General features: G+C 41.0%; 1 protein-coding gene across 4 annotated transcripts in view; it reads right to left on the bottom strand.

The window, feature by feature from the left end:
* Window positions 1–13,882, bottom strand: part of GHR (growth hormone receptor) — a 149,280-nt gene extending 135,398 nt beyond the window's left edge. For 3 of the 4 annotated variants that reach the window (XM_087715461.1, XM_087715464.1, XM_087715462.1), the window contains exon 1: window positions 13,496–13,882. The gene's annotated coding sequence lies outside the window, so the exon portion shown is untranslated. Of the gene's footprint in view, window positions 1–13,127; window positions 13,148–13,495 lie in introns of those variants that run through there. The other variant, XM_087715463.1, reaches the window with a different exon arrangement.
* Window positions 13,883–15,736: the final 1,854 nt, after the last annotated feature.

Genomic DNA, 15,736 nt, shown 5'->3' with positions numbered 1-15,736 from the left:
TGTGCACGATTGTGCATGTGCGCGTTTGTGTGTGTACGCACACAATTTTGGCATGCCTTTACAAAAAGGTTCGGCATCACTGGGTTAGATAGTGTCATCAACAAAGTGAACACAGGTTTGGGCAGACTCCAGGAGACAGAGGAGGTCAGGTATGCTATGGTCTGTGGGGCTACAAAGAATCGAGCACAATTTAGTAACTGAACAACTGATAGAACTCTGGAACATAACCCAACAGATTCTTCCTATATTTATAGGCAAAGCATAATAGGAATGATGTAAAGGGATATTTTCTTTTCTTTTTAAGTAATTAAAAAGATATATTGGAATATGTGAATAGATACATCATCCTAATTAAATTATCCCCATACTTTCAGGATTTCTATTTCGGTACTGCATTAATACGAAAGACTAGTTTTTTGCGCAAATAGTTTAATTGTTGTGACGAAGTAAATGTATCTGTCAAACATCTCCCTTCCATTTGAGTCATCCTACAGTAGGTAGACAAACAATTTAAGTGATAAATAGTAGCATTAAATCACTGTGTTTCAAATAGCTTATATCTGTTCCAGTATCTTACTTAGGAGCCAGATGTCTTAAAAGCACAGAGAAAATAGAACCTTACCCTTTTACATATTGTACTAAGCATGGTTTGTTTAACTAGTTTATTAGCTAAGCCATAACTGTCTGGTTTTGCACAACAGATGAAACCCCTAAACGTGATTAACAAACCACAATGGATGGCTTCATATATCTTGCTAAGCCACTAACCAAACTTATCCTGGTTTAGCTGAGGGGCTGCTGCACTCTTTGGACTGAGGGTACATTAAGAAAGTTGTCACCCTCTCAGCCAAGCTTCCCAACTCATCACTTTAAGAGCCAAGGTGGCGCAGTGGTTAAATGCAGCACTGCAGGCTACTGCTAGATCAGCAGTTCAGCGGTTCAAATCTCACCGGCTCAGGGTTGACTCAGCCTTCCATCCTTCCGAGGTGGGTAAAATGAGGACCCAGATTGTTGGGGGCAATATGCTGACTCTCTGTAAACCGCTTAGAGAGGCCTGAAAGGCCTATGAAGCGGTATATAAGTCTACTGCTATTGCTGCTATTTACTGTCTCTTTAGTGTATTAGATATCAGAGACAGTAAACAACTAGAAAAGTGGCTTTATCTTGCCAGTGTTCTCACCATAAGAAGAGTGGACAGAATCGAGAAAAATCAGTGTGCCTAGATTTTCTGGGAATTTTTTAAAAATCAGATAAAACACCATAATCCAAGCTTGTCTCCACAAAAGCTTGCTCTGCTACCAAGGGAAGTAAGAGTGCCAGCTCAGAACAGCAAAAAGTACTGAAAGAAATTTATTTTGGACAATCTTATAAAAAAAAGTAGGAATAATATTAGGCCTATGTTTCACATAGCAGAAGAGGCAGAACTTTGGCACTGAGTAAAAAGAAAAGAGGAGGCAAATCCACCAGCTTTGCAATCAATCTTAAGATTCCAAAGATGAAGTTCGAAGCATCATTCACTGCATATAATTCCATCATGTTGAGCATCAAAAAATATTCCGAACATATATACATTCCGTGTTTCCATAGATAAAGGTTCCCCTTGCACATATGTGCTTGTCGTTCCCGACTCTAGGGCGTGGTGCTCATCTCCGTTTCAAAGCTGAAGAGCCAGCACTGTCTGAAGACATCTCCGTGGTCATGTGGCCGGCATAACTTAACACTGAAGGCGCATAGAACGCTGTTACATTCCCACCAAAGGTGGTTCCTATTTTTCTACTTGCATTTTTTATGTGCTTTTGAACTGCTAGGTTGGCAGAAGCTGGGACAAGTAATGGGAGCTCACTCCATTACTTGGCGCTAGGGATTCGAACTGCCAAACTGCCGATTTTTCTGATCGACAAGCTCAGCATCTTAGCCACACACACACAAACATTCTATTTCACCAATCACCTGTCCATTAATCTGCCACCTACATTTAATCAGGCATTTAACAAACACTACAAGCTTTATTTTAGGTTAATTTATAATGTAGGTTAATTATGGATTATAAATTAACAATCATACAATAAGAAGCCAAAGCTTCTTAACAATCTCCACAGTTCAAATTATGCCTATAAAATAAAATTAGCATCATCTATGTATAGAAAAATAAAACAACCAACCAGACTAGATGGCAGAAATATTCAGTGTACCAAAGAACCTCCTAATCTGCGCTCTACATGGGGCTACCCTTGAAAAGCGTTCGGAGACGCAACTAGTCCAGAATGCAGCCGCGCGAGCGACATTGGGTGTACCTAGGTACACCCATGTTATACCTATCCTCTGCGAGCTGCACTGGCTACCTATTGGCCTCCGGACACAATTCAAGGTGTTGGTTATTACCTTTAAAGCCCTGCATGGCTTAGGACCAGCATACCTGCGAGACCACCTACTGCCACACTCTTCCCAACGGCCGGTTAGATCCCACAGGGTGGGCCTCCTTCAGATGCCGTCAGCCAGACAATGTCGGCTGGCGGCTTCCCGGAGGAGAGCCTTCTCTGTGGCTGCCCTGACCCTTTGGAACGAACTACCCCCAGAAATCCAGACCTCACCCACTCTCATGGCCTTCAGAAAAGCTGTCAAGACCTGGCTATTCCGGCAGGCCTGGGGCTGTTGACTTCATTGTTGAAGTCCAGCCCCGACTGAAGTGAATGTATCTGTGTTGTTTTTTTAACTTGTTTATTTTATTTTTATTTTATTTTATTTCCCCTCTCTGTAAGCTGCCCGGAGTCCTCCGGGATTGGGCGGCCTATAAATAAAATTAAACTTGAAACTTGAAACTTGAAACTAATCAATGAATGTAAGTGGTAAATTACCACAGGGCTAACAAGGAACCTTGTTTGATACTTTTTCAGTTACAGACAGCTGGCCTTTCTTGAATGGATGTCACCCCCAAAAATATGCATGTCTTACTCTACTATAGTTGTCTTTTAAAATCAAATGCTGACTTGAGGTCAACCACAGCTTATACAGAGTGATAATAATCTGGAAGTAAGACTGCCTCCATTAATTTATAAACCTGTCTTTAGATGTGATCATAGTGGATCTGGATAGAAAAAATGTGCCTGAACCAGGAGGCTTCCCATCCAGTCTATATACTGTATCTGTGGGAATCAAGTCCTTGCCAATGGTTTGATAGTCGTTTAATCAACCAACCTCATGATAATTGTGGCCCATTCTAGATGAAATGTAAGGCATTGTGAGAAGACTTTCATGTAATTTTTTCAAGCGTCTTCCAAAATGTAACTCTATGATTAGGGTTCTCTTTTCTTAAAGCCACCCCAAAGTTACTAATGGCTTACAACCATTTGTTTAGTGACCATCCAAAATAACAATGGCACTGAAATAAATTACTTATGACTATTTTTCACATTTATGATCTCCATAGTCACATGACCAAAATTTGGATACTTGGCAATGTCACTGGGGTCATGTGATCATCTCTTGCAACCTTCTGACAAGCAAAGATCACTGGGGAAGCCAGGTTCACTTAATAACTGTGTTACTAACTTAACAACTGCACTAATTCAGTTAACAAATATGCCAGAAAGATGACAGGGAAAAAACTCAGTTAACAACTGTCTTGCTTAGCAACAGAAATTTTGGGCTCAATTTTGGTTGTAAGTTGAGGCCTACCTGTACTGCAGCAAAAAATCAAACTGAAGGAGTCAGAGAATGATGAAGATTATTACCATCATACTTTAAAAGTGCCTTATAAATGGGTAAATTATTTTAAAAGCCATGCTTTTAAGTTTTGGGGGCTTATTTATGAAGCAGATTTAAAATGTTATTTATGAACCAAAGTGAGTGTTCCTGGAGCAAAATGAAGCTCTTAGAGGTGCGATAACAAGAGATGTGTTGTTTTCCTCCTGAGATCAAGGATCTAAAAGAGACAAGAAAGCTCACAACTCAGCATGGATTTACATCTTAACTGCATGACAGCTTTGCAATTTCAGCAGAAAAGGCTCCTTTTTTTGGACAGCCTAATTGATTTGACCCCTGTAAACAGAAACTGAATTCCAAACACAATGTACATCCTGTAAAATCTAAATGTTAATAGTCTCCTTTATAGGCATCAATCTTAGGGTTGAAAACACCATGAAAATCAACCAATCTTAAGGACGGTACTGGATTTATTTTTCTTGCTAAAACACTTAAGGATTGACCAACATATTGGCCACTCATGTGGAATGGAGACTTTGTACTACTTGGATGATATTTATTTTGCAATCCTGTCAAAGACTGTCAAAATGGTTGACGGGGAGATCAGGGTAAGTCTGAGCATATTTTCTCAGCAAAGTTCTCAGCAAAGTTCTTCCAGACTGCCAGATTTATTCTGTTTCAAGCAGGAGATCAGATCTCCACCTGCTTTTCTCAACCTGCAAGCCATATAAATTAGGAAATTCTGGAGGTGCAAACACATAAACTGGAGGTAGGGTGTCTAGTTAAGTAAGTTTCACATTTTTATTTAGCATAAAAAAGAAGCCTTGTATATTGGATACATGTAATGGCCTTCAATCTGGCGGCTCTTCTGATTTTTGGTGCTCCCACGCACACGAAAAGCAGCTGGTGCGCCGGGACCCAGAAGAGCAGCTGGAGATGGTGTGCATGCCCAGAGAGAGGGCTCTGCATTCCACCTCTGGCAAGTGTGCCATAGGTTCACCATCATAGATATAGGGTATTTCAGAGACACAGTGCCATAAGAAAGCCTATGATGGCTATGCGTAGATGCACTATTACTGACTTATAGCTGGGTATTTGAAAATTATATTCTATATGCTGTACATGTAAGTCCTCACTATGCATTCAGAAATTGTTCAAAGTTACAATGGTGCTGAATAAACAATTTTACAGCCCATTTACAATCTTTGTAGTGTCCCTCAATCATGTGACTGCCATTATAGTTAGTACATGTTATCCTGTCCCTGATCTGGGTTTTTCTTTTCTTTTACAAAGCAGGAGAGATTGGAAAGAAAGTTTGCTCTGCTACACGTAGGAAAGCGGTGTGACCATGCCAGCAGCCTGGACCTGGGAGTAAAGGCATGCTAAGAAAAAACAGCTTAAAGTACTCTTTTGAAATCTCTCACCAATCTCTTCTTTGCCTCTCCCCTTCCCTGCACAGAGATACTGAAAAAGGGATTTCAAGAGAGTTAAATTTTTGCTGTTCTACACATCAAAAACAATGCAATCACTTCAGTAAGAGGGAAAGTGTCAGCAACCATTTTTCTTAGCAGCAAAGTTGCCAGTCCCAAATAAGGTTGTTAAGCAAGGAGCGTCTGTACCAGCAAAAATTCTTCTATTATGTTTAAGATGTTTCTATAAAAAAGAAAAGATGTTGCAAACATCTCTAATGCAGTTTTCATAGTGATATTCTGTAAATTATGTTGGTCATTTGCTTCTGCTACCTAAATAATAAATTCTTTGTGGTAACATTGTCAGGAGGAAATACTCTTCTGACATAAATTGGCTTGAAAGTGTATTAACTGATAATTTATGAAAAACACTGGTGTCTATGTTTTCAATATGCTCAGGTTTTTAAGTTCAGTCTTAAGGGCTTATAATTATGTATGTAAACAGAGCACCATGACTCCAATAATCTATGACAGGAGTGTCAAATTCACATTGTCATGGCAGCATCACGTGATGTATTGGGACTTCCCCCCTTCGCTAAACGGGGTGGGGGCACGGCCAGTGCGTGATACATCTGGCCTGCAGGCCGCACATTTGACAGCCCTGCTCTATGACATTCTTCACCAACTGGGTATCCTCCACATGTCTTTAATCACAACAGCCATCATCCACATGGCCACAATAGCATGAAAAAGACATGAACTGAAATTAAGCACATTTGGCAAGTACCAATCGGAGAAGCCTATTCTCTACCACTGTTATCCAAATCATACGTAGGAGGATAATCCAAAACTGATGGGCAGTACGTGGCCTCTGCCATTTTTGTTATCTCTGGAACCTTCTTAAACTAAGCAATCAAAATTTGCCAGCAAAATGCCAAAATTCAATTGGATGATTCTATTTATCCTTTTTTCTTTGGTGAAAACAAGAACCAGGTTTAATACACTTATTATTCCACTTTCCTAAAATAAAATAAAATAAAATAATAAAATAAAATAATAAAATAAAATAATAAAATAAAATAATAAAATAATAAAATAAAATAAAATAAATAAAATAATAAAATAATAAAATAAAATAAAATAAATAAAATAATAAAATAAAATAAATAAAATAATAAAATAAAATAAAATAAATAAAATAATAAAATAAAATAAAATAAATAAAATAAAATAAAGCTGAATGGTCTCAGGAAGGCATTTTGTTTTTTGACAAACTATTTATTTTTATTCTTTAAAGCTTATCTCCTTTTCTTTAAAGTAATGAAAGTGAATTCCTAGGCTGACTGGAAATTCAGACTTGGAATTTTTGTACATGTGGGAGGAACCAAATTGGAAAAGGCAAAGCTCAGAGATTCCAAAGAAAGATCCATCATTCCATTTGCTAAATCTAATTTCTGCATGGCATTAAGGAAAAATAACCAGTGGAGGAAATGCTTGTGATATTTCAGTTTAACTGCAAAAGAAAGAAAAAATGGAAGGTCGAAGGCTGTAACCGCAATAGGATGAAACAACCTTGGTTTGAGGATGATCCCAAAAAGAGGGGTGATTGCAGGTTAGGGCTATAAAGAAATTTAAGATGCTAAATCAAGGACATGTCAAATTATTCTGGGAAACGTTACTTGCAGATAACAGACATGAATGTGATATTGGAACTGGCCAGTGCAACAGGAGGCAGTTTCTCCCCATAAAAATTTAGCCATCTGTTTGACCATTAGCCATAAGAGCTTAAAATGCCAGGGCAGAGCAAGCAGCAAGGATAAACTTTTGGCACATCAATACAATTGTCTTAAGAGTTCTGCTTGCATTTGGGATTCATCAGTCATAAAACACCACCCAAGCTGGAAGTAGACAAGAAATAAAATGCATGAAAAAGTTAACTGCCATAAAATGAAAAGGAGATTGTCAATGACTATCTAATCACACAAATACACATGTATCTAATTACACAAATCTGCTTACACCCTTTTCCCCTGCATCAGAAATTGATCGCATTCAGTATCAAACTGGATGCAAAATGGATTTGCAACATTGAAATTGTTTAATGCAGGCTAGGAGCTTATGCCCTTCAATTTTTTAAACTATAATTTCCAGCGTACATCACTATTGTCAATGAAGTCAGGGGCTGTTGAGAATCACTATAGCACTGGCCCTCAAATTATGGCCCGTGGGTCAAATATGGCCCACCAATGTAAAGAAACTGGCCTATGGTGTGGTGGGATTCAGCCCCACCCCTCCCCTCACCACTGGCCTTAGCTTCCAGCGAGCATCCACTCCAGCTGCACTTCTAGATAGTTATTTCACCAGTTGAGCTGCACTTCTGATCACACCGCTGCTGCTGAAGGTAAGGCCGAAAGGTGCGGGGGAAGGCCAGCTGATTGAGGGGTGGTCTCGCCAGGGCAGTCACGTGATCCAAGACCAGTGGGTGAGTTGGGGGAGGGGCTGCTGCTGGCTTGAAAAGCAGCTGCCAGCTTGTAAAGTAGCGTTTTAAAAGTCTTTAAAAACACTTTTAAAAACAGCCTTTCTGGATGTTTTTTACAGCCATATGATTCAGGGCTATGGCTGGCACATGTACAGCAAGGACAAGGGCAAAAGGGACTGCTAAATTGGCCATGTCCACCCAGTCACATGACCACCTAACCACGCCCACCCAGCTGGTCCACACACACCCCAACAGTCAGAGGGACCGTGAATTGGCTCCCTGTTTAAAATGTTTAAGGACCCCTGCAGGAGGCAGGGCTGACATCGCTACAACACAACATGCAATCTTGGAGGTCCAGGATTGCTCTTGATAGGTCTGTTGCTGGACGGTCCTTTTGGACCTAAACCATCCCGAAGAGATGGTGATAGAGAAAAGCATGTCCTGCTGACCTTAGGGACATCACAAAGTCCCTAATCGTTCCAGGAGAAAGTTTTTTTTGCCAGCTACAAGAGAAGCAGCCATTTTGAAGCTGTATAAGATTGGGACAGACCCCTGAACTGAAGCTCAGCAGGAGAGAGAGTGTGTCAGAATTGGTGAGATAAATTTTACTTTTAGAGAATATCCAAAAAGATTTAGAATAAAGTTAAAATTGAAGACAGAAGAGAGTAAGCGGCAGATTAGCCTGAATTAAGACTATTGTGTTATCTTTTTTTTCTTTAATTTTGTTTTCTTTTTATGGATGACATTTTTATAAATGCCTCTTACTTTTTAAATTGGACTGGTCTCTTTTTCCCTTCTTCTTCTATTTTTTCCTCATGTATTAAGGATTCCTTTCTTATTTTTCCTTCACGCACAGCAGGATTGTCCTTTTTAACCATTTTTTTCTTAACGCAAAGAAAGCTTAAAGAGAGAGCTAAAAGCAGAGGAAAAACAAGTAACACTGCCATCTAGAGGTTGGAGGCTTGGAAATATTGTTTTTTTTTAATATTTGACGTATATTTCATGCTTCGAGGCTTCAGAATTTGTTTATTGAAAGAACAGTGGGAAGAGTACAGTTTGTTTACACATGTGCTCTTATGGAATATTATCAGTAGCTGGACTGCAGTAAAGAGGAAGCCTTGACTTGAAAGATTATAGTGAATTTATTTGAAACCTAGTAAAACGCCTTGGATGGCCTAGTGGCAATGTTTATAACCTGGAAAAATGGCGCAATATGAAGAAGAGGAGGAAATAATGTGCGAAATGTGGAATGTGCGAAAATGAGTAAGTTGACATATGAAATTAGAGAATAAGAAGATAAACAATTTTATAGGACATGGGATTTATTTAATTAGTGGTTAGATTAAAAAATAATAATATGGAATTGAACGTTTATTAGAGAATGTTACCAACACCAAAATAAGAGAATGATTTAAAATAGGATATAAAAAAAAATACTTATTATTGGATATGTTAATAGCAATAGCAGACTTATATACCGCTTCATAGGGCTTTCAGCCCTCTCTAAGCAGTTTACAGAGTCAGCATATTGCCCCCAACAACAATCCGGGACCTCATTTTACCCACCTTGGAAGGATGGAAGGCTGAGTCAACCCTGAGCCAGTGAGATTTGAACAGCCGAACTGCAGAACTGCAGTCAGCTGAAGTAGTCTGCAGTGCTGCATTTAACCACTGCGCCACCTCGGCTCAGTTAAGATGATGTAACAAATCATTATAATATAAATGAACCCATATTTAGAATATCTTGTCTATAATGAAGAAATAATAGTGACAGTCAAACAAATGAAGTACTGTAACAATAATGTATACAAATATACTTGTTTGGCAATATGTGACTTTACATAAAATTTAAGGGATGACTACGGAAAGGGTGCACTAAAACCTTGTAACCAATCGACACACTGTACGGAATTGAAAATATTTTTATGTTACGTGTTTTGTTTATGTTTGTTTTTAAAAATAAACACACACACACACACACACACACACTGATTTTAATGGGTATAGGTGTGCTGGTCTTGTTGTATTCAGGTCTTTTCCTGTGTAAGATTGAGATTGTCTTGGCAACATTTCGGCGAGATCTCACTCGCCATCTTCAGGCTGGGTTTTGGGCTTAAAGTGTGGTCGGAGCTGCCGTCTTTCTATAAATCTTGGTGTGTGTGTGTGTGAAGTGCTGGCTTTGTTTCAGTAAGGGGAATGATTGGTTGTGTGGTTCTATCATGATTGGTAGATTGGTGCTGACTGTGTGTCTATTGTTGTTCCGTGTTGTAACGGCCTGGATGGTGGGTGGGGCTTATTTCTTGATTAGGGCTAGTTTCCAGATGTCTGGTAGGCGGGAGGTATCATCACATTTATTCATGTTGTGGGGGTGTTTCTCTATTTCAATAGCTTCCATAATTATTCTCTTGTTGGAAGTGTTCGGTTTTGGAGATTAACCTGGTTCCTTCAAAATTAATTTCATGTCCTGTAGCTTTAAAGTGCTGGAAAAGGGAGGAAGTTTTTTCTTTCTTTTTTTTCTTACTGCGTTCTTGTGTTCTGCGATGCGTGCATTTATTGTCCTGTTCGTTTGTCATATGTATGTTGCAGGGCAGATTTTGCATGGTATTTCATAGACTCCTTAGTTTTCTAGCTGGATTTTGTCTTTTCAGCTAGAAAACCAAGCTAGGAAAAAAATCCAGGGGTCCTTTTATATATATATAAAAGGACCCCTGCACTATAGGAACACTTAGAAACCTAGAAGTTCTTCAAGCTAAGCTTAGATGTTCTTCATGAGTATATGGAGGTTTTTTACCCCTTTCTCTTCCAATCATTCCAAGGCAGACACTGCCTGGATGAAGTTGAGGTGACTTGGAGTTTAATTCATGGGAGAGCATTAAGTTAGGGAAGGCTACTATAAAGAAATTGAATTAGAATAGTGCAGAACATTAAAGCAAGTTGGAGTACCTCAGTTCAACTAAAGACTCTAATGTATACTGGAACCACACATTTAACTAAACATCTATAGATCATTGTATGTCACAATGGTTGTATTTGTGCATAACATTAAATTATAAAACATGCAATATAAATCAAAGTAAAGGAGATGCATGCATCATAGTATACCAAATCAACGGAGTCCTATCTGGATTTAGCATAAAATATGAACCCCATGCAATTATCAGATCCTGATAGCCAAGTTCAGGATGAGAGACGCCATGGTGGAATTTCTCCAATGTTACTTCCACACAGCATATTTACCAGGTCAATCAAAAACCAGTGAAACCATTGGAACAACATTAGGTTCTTGGTTAGTTTTAACTCATTTGGTTAGTTTATAGTTAGGTGTTATACACCCCCCTCCCAAATGAGTTAGCAATATGGTTAACTATACTGTGCAAATACAGTCATGTCTTTTTATTATTATTACACAAATGAAATTATAACACACACACTCCAAGATGTCAAGCTGTAAACAAGGAAACTGACTTGTACATGAAAATCAAATAGATGACTTTGGGCCAGTCACTTTCTCTCAACCTAACAGGATTGTTGTGAGGAAAACAAGCGGAGGAAGCTTGTTTATTATAAAAACAATAAAGACAAGATCCAAACAAATAAACCTTAAACTGGGGAATAGGTCTAATAAAATAACACAAATACTAATTGATTGACAGTATTAAAATTATTGATATACCCTAATTTCCCATCTAAGAAAGGCACGCTACATCAAACATTATTCTTTTCGTAACTCAGAAAAGGGAAAGAAGCACAACTGAACTTAATAACACTTACTACCATTTAACACTCATACAGATAGTGGCAAATTAATGCTATGAACAGTCTTCACAAAAACCACATATTACAATCGCATGTCTATGAATCAAAGCTGTCCTGGCCATTTTCTCTCTCTGCAACACCCAAAGCACAAGAAAAGAACACTTAGCTTCAAAGTAGATAAGTGTAAAGCCTACGGCTGGTAACAGGATCTCAGGTCTGCCTCCCATTAATAGAAGCTGGGTGGAATAATTTAAAACTGCTGCCTTAATCCATGTTCTCTTCATGCTTAGCCAGGAGTTAAGTAAGATGCACAGCATAACCAGTTGTTAGAAATATGTTCCAATTAGTCTGATAAGCTCAGTAATACAAATGTAGAGCCTGCAGAGCCTAATTTTGAAATAAAGCTGCATCATAGTAATTAAATGAACCATCCTTATATTTACTGATATAAATAACAGGCAGGTATATATAGTAATTGAAACCAAGTGTGAAGAATTCATCAACTGTATTTATATTTATTTGCTAGCTTTAACATCACTCGGCAAATCTGGACAATGCGCAGGCAATCCCATATATATCTATTTAAAGACAGGTTACACTGAAGGTTCCTCCCAGAAAATTAAATATGGGATTGTAGCCATAATGGCAGCACCTCAAAGATGCTGGCTAAAGAGTAGCTTAATATGCAGTGATGCAATTGTCACTAAAGTAAAATACGCAGTATAGAACCTTTTACACCAGCAGTGGAGCATATCTGAATCATCCTGACATTATGAGCAAAATTGTTAAGATGTTATGAATAACCCCTGTTAAAGTTTGGCATATTGTACTGGGAAAGAAATCCCATTGAAATTCAGCAGATAAGCACCCATAAAAATTGTGCATCTTTTAGGAAATGTTATTTCCCAACAAACCCCCAACTGGATTAAGGGGGCTGCCTGCAATCTTAACCCATCCTTGAAAATTTTAAAGGTTCTGGCTACATCTTTCATAACCTTTCATAGAGGAAAACTAAAATAACTGGAGATTATAGTTCAGTATTTGAGACAAAAAAAACCGAACAGGGCGAACTTAATATGGTTGCTGACAGGACATCTTCAATGTTAAGGACAACAAAAACCTCACCTGTAGCACACAGAATAGCTGGTGGTTTGTCAAAGATTGTCAGAAAGTTCTGTTCCAAATTGTGGGTATCTTTTCAAAGCACACTACTGACTTTAGCAACACTCCCAAACGCAACTGGTTTTTAAAAAAAATATCTCGTTACTTTGTGTTTATGCGCTCACATTTTACTTCAGCTGCAGCCGTCCTACTCGCTTGCCTGCCTACCTGCCTTTCAGCTCTCTGGCTTCCACTCTCCCCAATGTTCGCCAAAGGAAATGCCTCCACTAGAAAAGGCCAGAGAATTCGGCTGCCACTTAAACACGCCTCTAATCTGGCCGACTGAACCCAGCTGGACCTCCTCCATCCACACAAACCCTTGGAAGAAACGCTTCGGGGTTTTTCTTCTTCTCCTTCTTTTTAAGGTGTCACAAAGTTCTCCCTTTAGCTCCAACGGATTGAAAACAGCTGGGCTACCGCTCAGGCAATCCTCCAGAAACATCCCTTCCCCTGCCCGAACAGAACCAGACTTTCGTCCATAAAAGCCAGAAACCAGACGCTGCTTTTTTTTTTGCTACTAATTCCCGCACCGGGACATATTTTCCCCTCTCCAACCCGCCCTTCTCCCCGCACCCGCTTCGCCTCTCCAACTTCCCATTGCCCGAGGAAGCGAATCCTACCCTGGATTTTCAAGGCTCGGGGAAACTTCCCAGAAGTTGGCGCGCAACAGGCGGCTGCCGTTCCTTCTTCTACCTGAACGAAGAGTTCGGCCGATGTTTTTTAAAACAAGCGGCCGCTTCCCCGGCTCTCTTTGGGAGGGGGGGAACCCCTCACCCGGAGCTCGGATCCTGGGACGGGGGACTCGAAATACACAGCCGCCGCAACTTGGTGGAGAAGGAAACGCGGGCACGGCTCGCCCTCAGCCCCAAACGCTCCAGCATCGGCCGGGCTTTTCACCACGCGGATCGCATAAAACCACGAAAAGCATATTCCACCCTTGCACCCGCTCCTCGACCCCCCCCCCAAAAAAAAACCCAGCGCGCCCTACCTCCGTGTTCAGCCAGGCGCGGGGAGACGGGCTGGGCTTGTGCCCTGCCTTCTTGGCGCCGCGTCTTCGCCACGGTGCATTGAGCTCTGGGACAAAACAGCTACGCCCCCGGCTGCGCCCCCCAGCCTGTTTGGCCGTTGCGGGCGCTTTATTTGTCACAGCCACGGCGCCCGTTACCGCCGCCGCCTCTCCTCCTTGCCATGGCTGCCTGCCGCGGGCGAGAGTTGGGGAGCTCAATCGCCGGGCTGGGGACAAGGGAGGTGTGGTGGGAGGGGGTAGTGGGAAAGAAGCAGCTCCTGGGTTGGAAGGGAGGGGAGGCAAAGGAAAAAGGGTTAAACCTCTTTAGGACGGGGTTGTTCTCTCACTTTCTGATCCCGGGTTGTTGTTTGGGGCGGGGGGGGGGGAGGGCGCTGCCTGGTCGGTCGCGGCCCGAGGCGGGCAGATGCTTGAAGGGAGGTTCCTGCCTTCATAGGGAGCTCTGATTGCTGGCCGGGCCGCCGAAAGAGGAGTTGCGAATTGGTGCGTGTCACTTTTGGCCCAGATATTAATATCGCCCTTTTTTTTTTGTCGGGGGGGGGGGGGAGGTTCCCTGCCTAGTGCGAGAACTTTAATGCCGCACGGCTGTCTGCAAAAGGAGCGATGCAAGAATCTCAGCAATAGCTATCAAATTTCTTGGGGGGGGGGTTAAAAAGAAGGGGGAGGACAAAACACTTCCCCACCCAGTTTTTTTATAAAAAAATATTTTCCTTTTGCCCACTTGTGAGCAGATTTTTGGCCTTCCCATACATACTTGGCCTGTCAATATGCTTGTATGCTGACTGACAGGATACCTGTGGTGTTAATATATTGAATTACAAGTGTGGGACTGCTGCCAGGATACCTTTTCCTGGGCTGAAGTCTTCACCAGGCATTTGAAACCATGCCTGGAGTTGTTTCCCCACCCCACACCCCAAAAGACGGAAAACAGCTTTTATTTTATTTACAATGAAAGTCCGCTAATGAGAGTTGCAACAATTGCCTCTGGTCCTACATTTAATGCAATCACTATGCATACTCCTGCAGAAGCATTTTGTTTAATTCAACGTGGGTGGGTGAATGCTTCAGGAAAGAGATGTGGAAGAAAGAATCAGTTCAGGACTAGTGAGAAAACAATATAAATAAAACCCAGATAGAATAGCCAATGGGTAAAAATAATAGATTGAATTTAGTATTTAATGGATGGTATGAAGGTAATATACGTATATGAATGAAATGGGCTTATTGTCTAAACATCAAGGATGAGCTGCAACATCTGGCTATCTTTTCTGGAAAAAAAGGGATGAAAACATCAAACAACTCTTGAAAATTGGTAGTCCGGCTGGGCCACAATGACTATTACCAGAAATGTCTGGGAAACTGAACTGGTGATTGGGGGAGCACCTGGTAATCAAATTATGGTGTGGACTGCTGGGGGTTCTCAGGGGTTCAGGAGAACCTCTAGCTAAGATTCTGTGCAGTTTGGAGAAGCCTCAAATCCCACTCTTAGCTGGTCCTACCCACCCCTCCTCTCCCAGGAGTCCCCATGCGGCCCAGTTTTGGATGCTGGTAAATGCAGGCCATGCACAGAGGCTTGGGGAGGGTGAAAAACAGGCCTACCGGAAGTTCGGGAAGGCCGGAAACAGGCCCGGTTCTGGCCTCCAGAAAGCCTCTGGAGCCCGGGGAGGGCAAAATCAACCCCTCCCCACCATAGTGCAGGAGGCCAATTAGGTCATGCCCACCATGACCACGCCCACCCAGCAACCAGGCAGAGAATCCCTTGCCAAAATTTTTGAAGCCCACCCCTGGTTAGATCTCCCACTTCTTGGGTGAGAGACCTTCAGAAAATGTCAGGGCTGTAGACTAGACTGCACAAAGGAAATGGTAAATGGCTTCCATACTGTTGCTAAGATCATATAATTGATGTGAATGCTTGTTATTAGGGGTTGAATTTTACTTAAATGAGATTCGATTTCTTTATCCTCATGTCATCATTGACTTTTGCTCCACCGATTACAAAAGCTTAGTTTTGTAACTTCAGTATTGCAATAGTGGAAAAAAGCACCAGCATTCCAGAAATCTCATTGCTTTGGTACCCTGAGTGTCCCAGTGGAGCTATTATTTATTACAGCACCATCAACTTGCTTATTGTCCAAGAGGAGAAGCATTGCTCACACAAGCTTGGGCTGAGTTACAAGCTCAGGACACTTCCATGGAGTCACTTGG

This window comes from Thamnophis sirtalis, unplaced genomic scaffold (assembly GCF_051295495.1).
Source record: "Thamnophis sirtalis isolate CommonGarterSnake01/CBP01778 unplaced genomic scaffold, rThaSir2_p1.2 scaffold_5, whole genome shotgun sequence".
In the NCBI taxonomy this organism is placed as follows: Eukaryota; Metazoa; Chordata; class Lepidosauria; order Squamata; family Natricidae; genus Thamnophis; species Thamnophis sirtalis.
The sequence above is the reverse complement of the archived record's forward strand: the minus strand, read 5'-3'. Positions and strand labels throughout refer to the sequence as shown.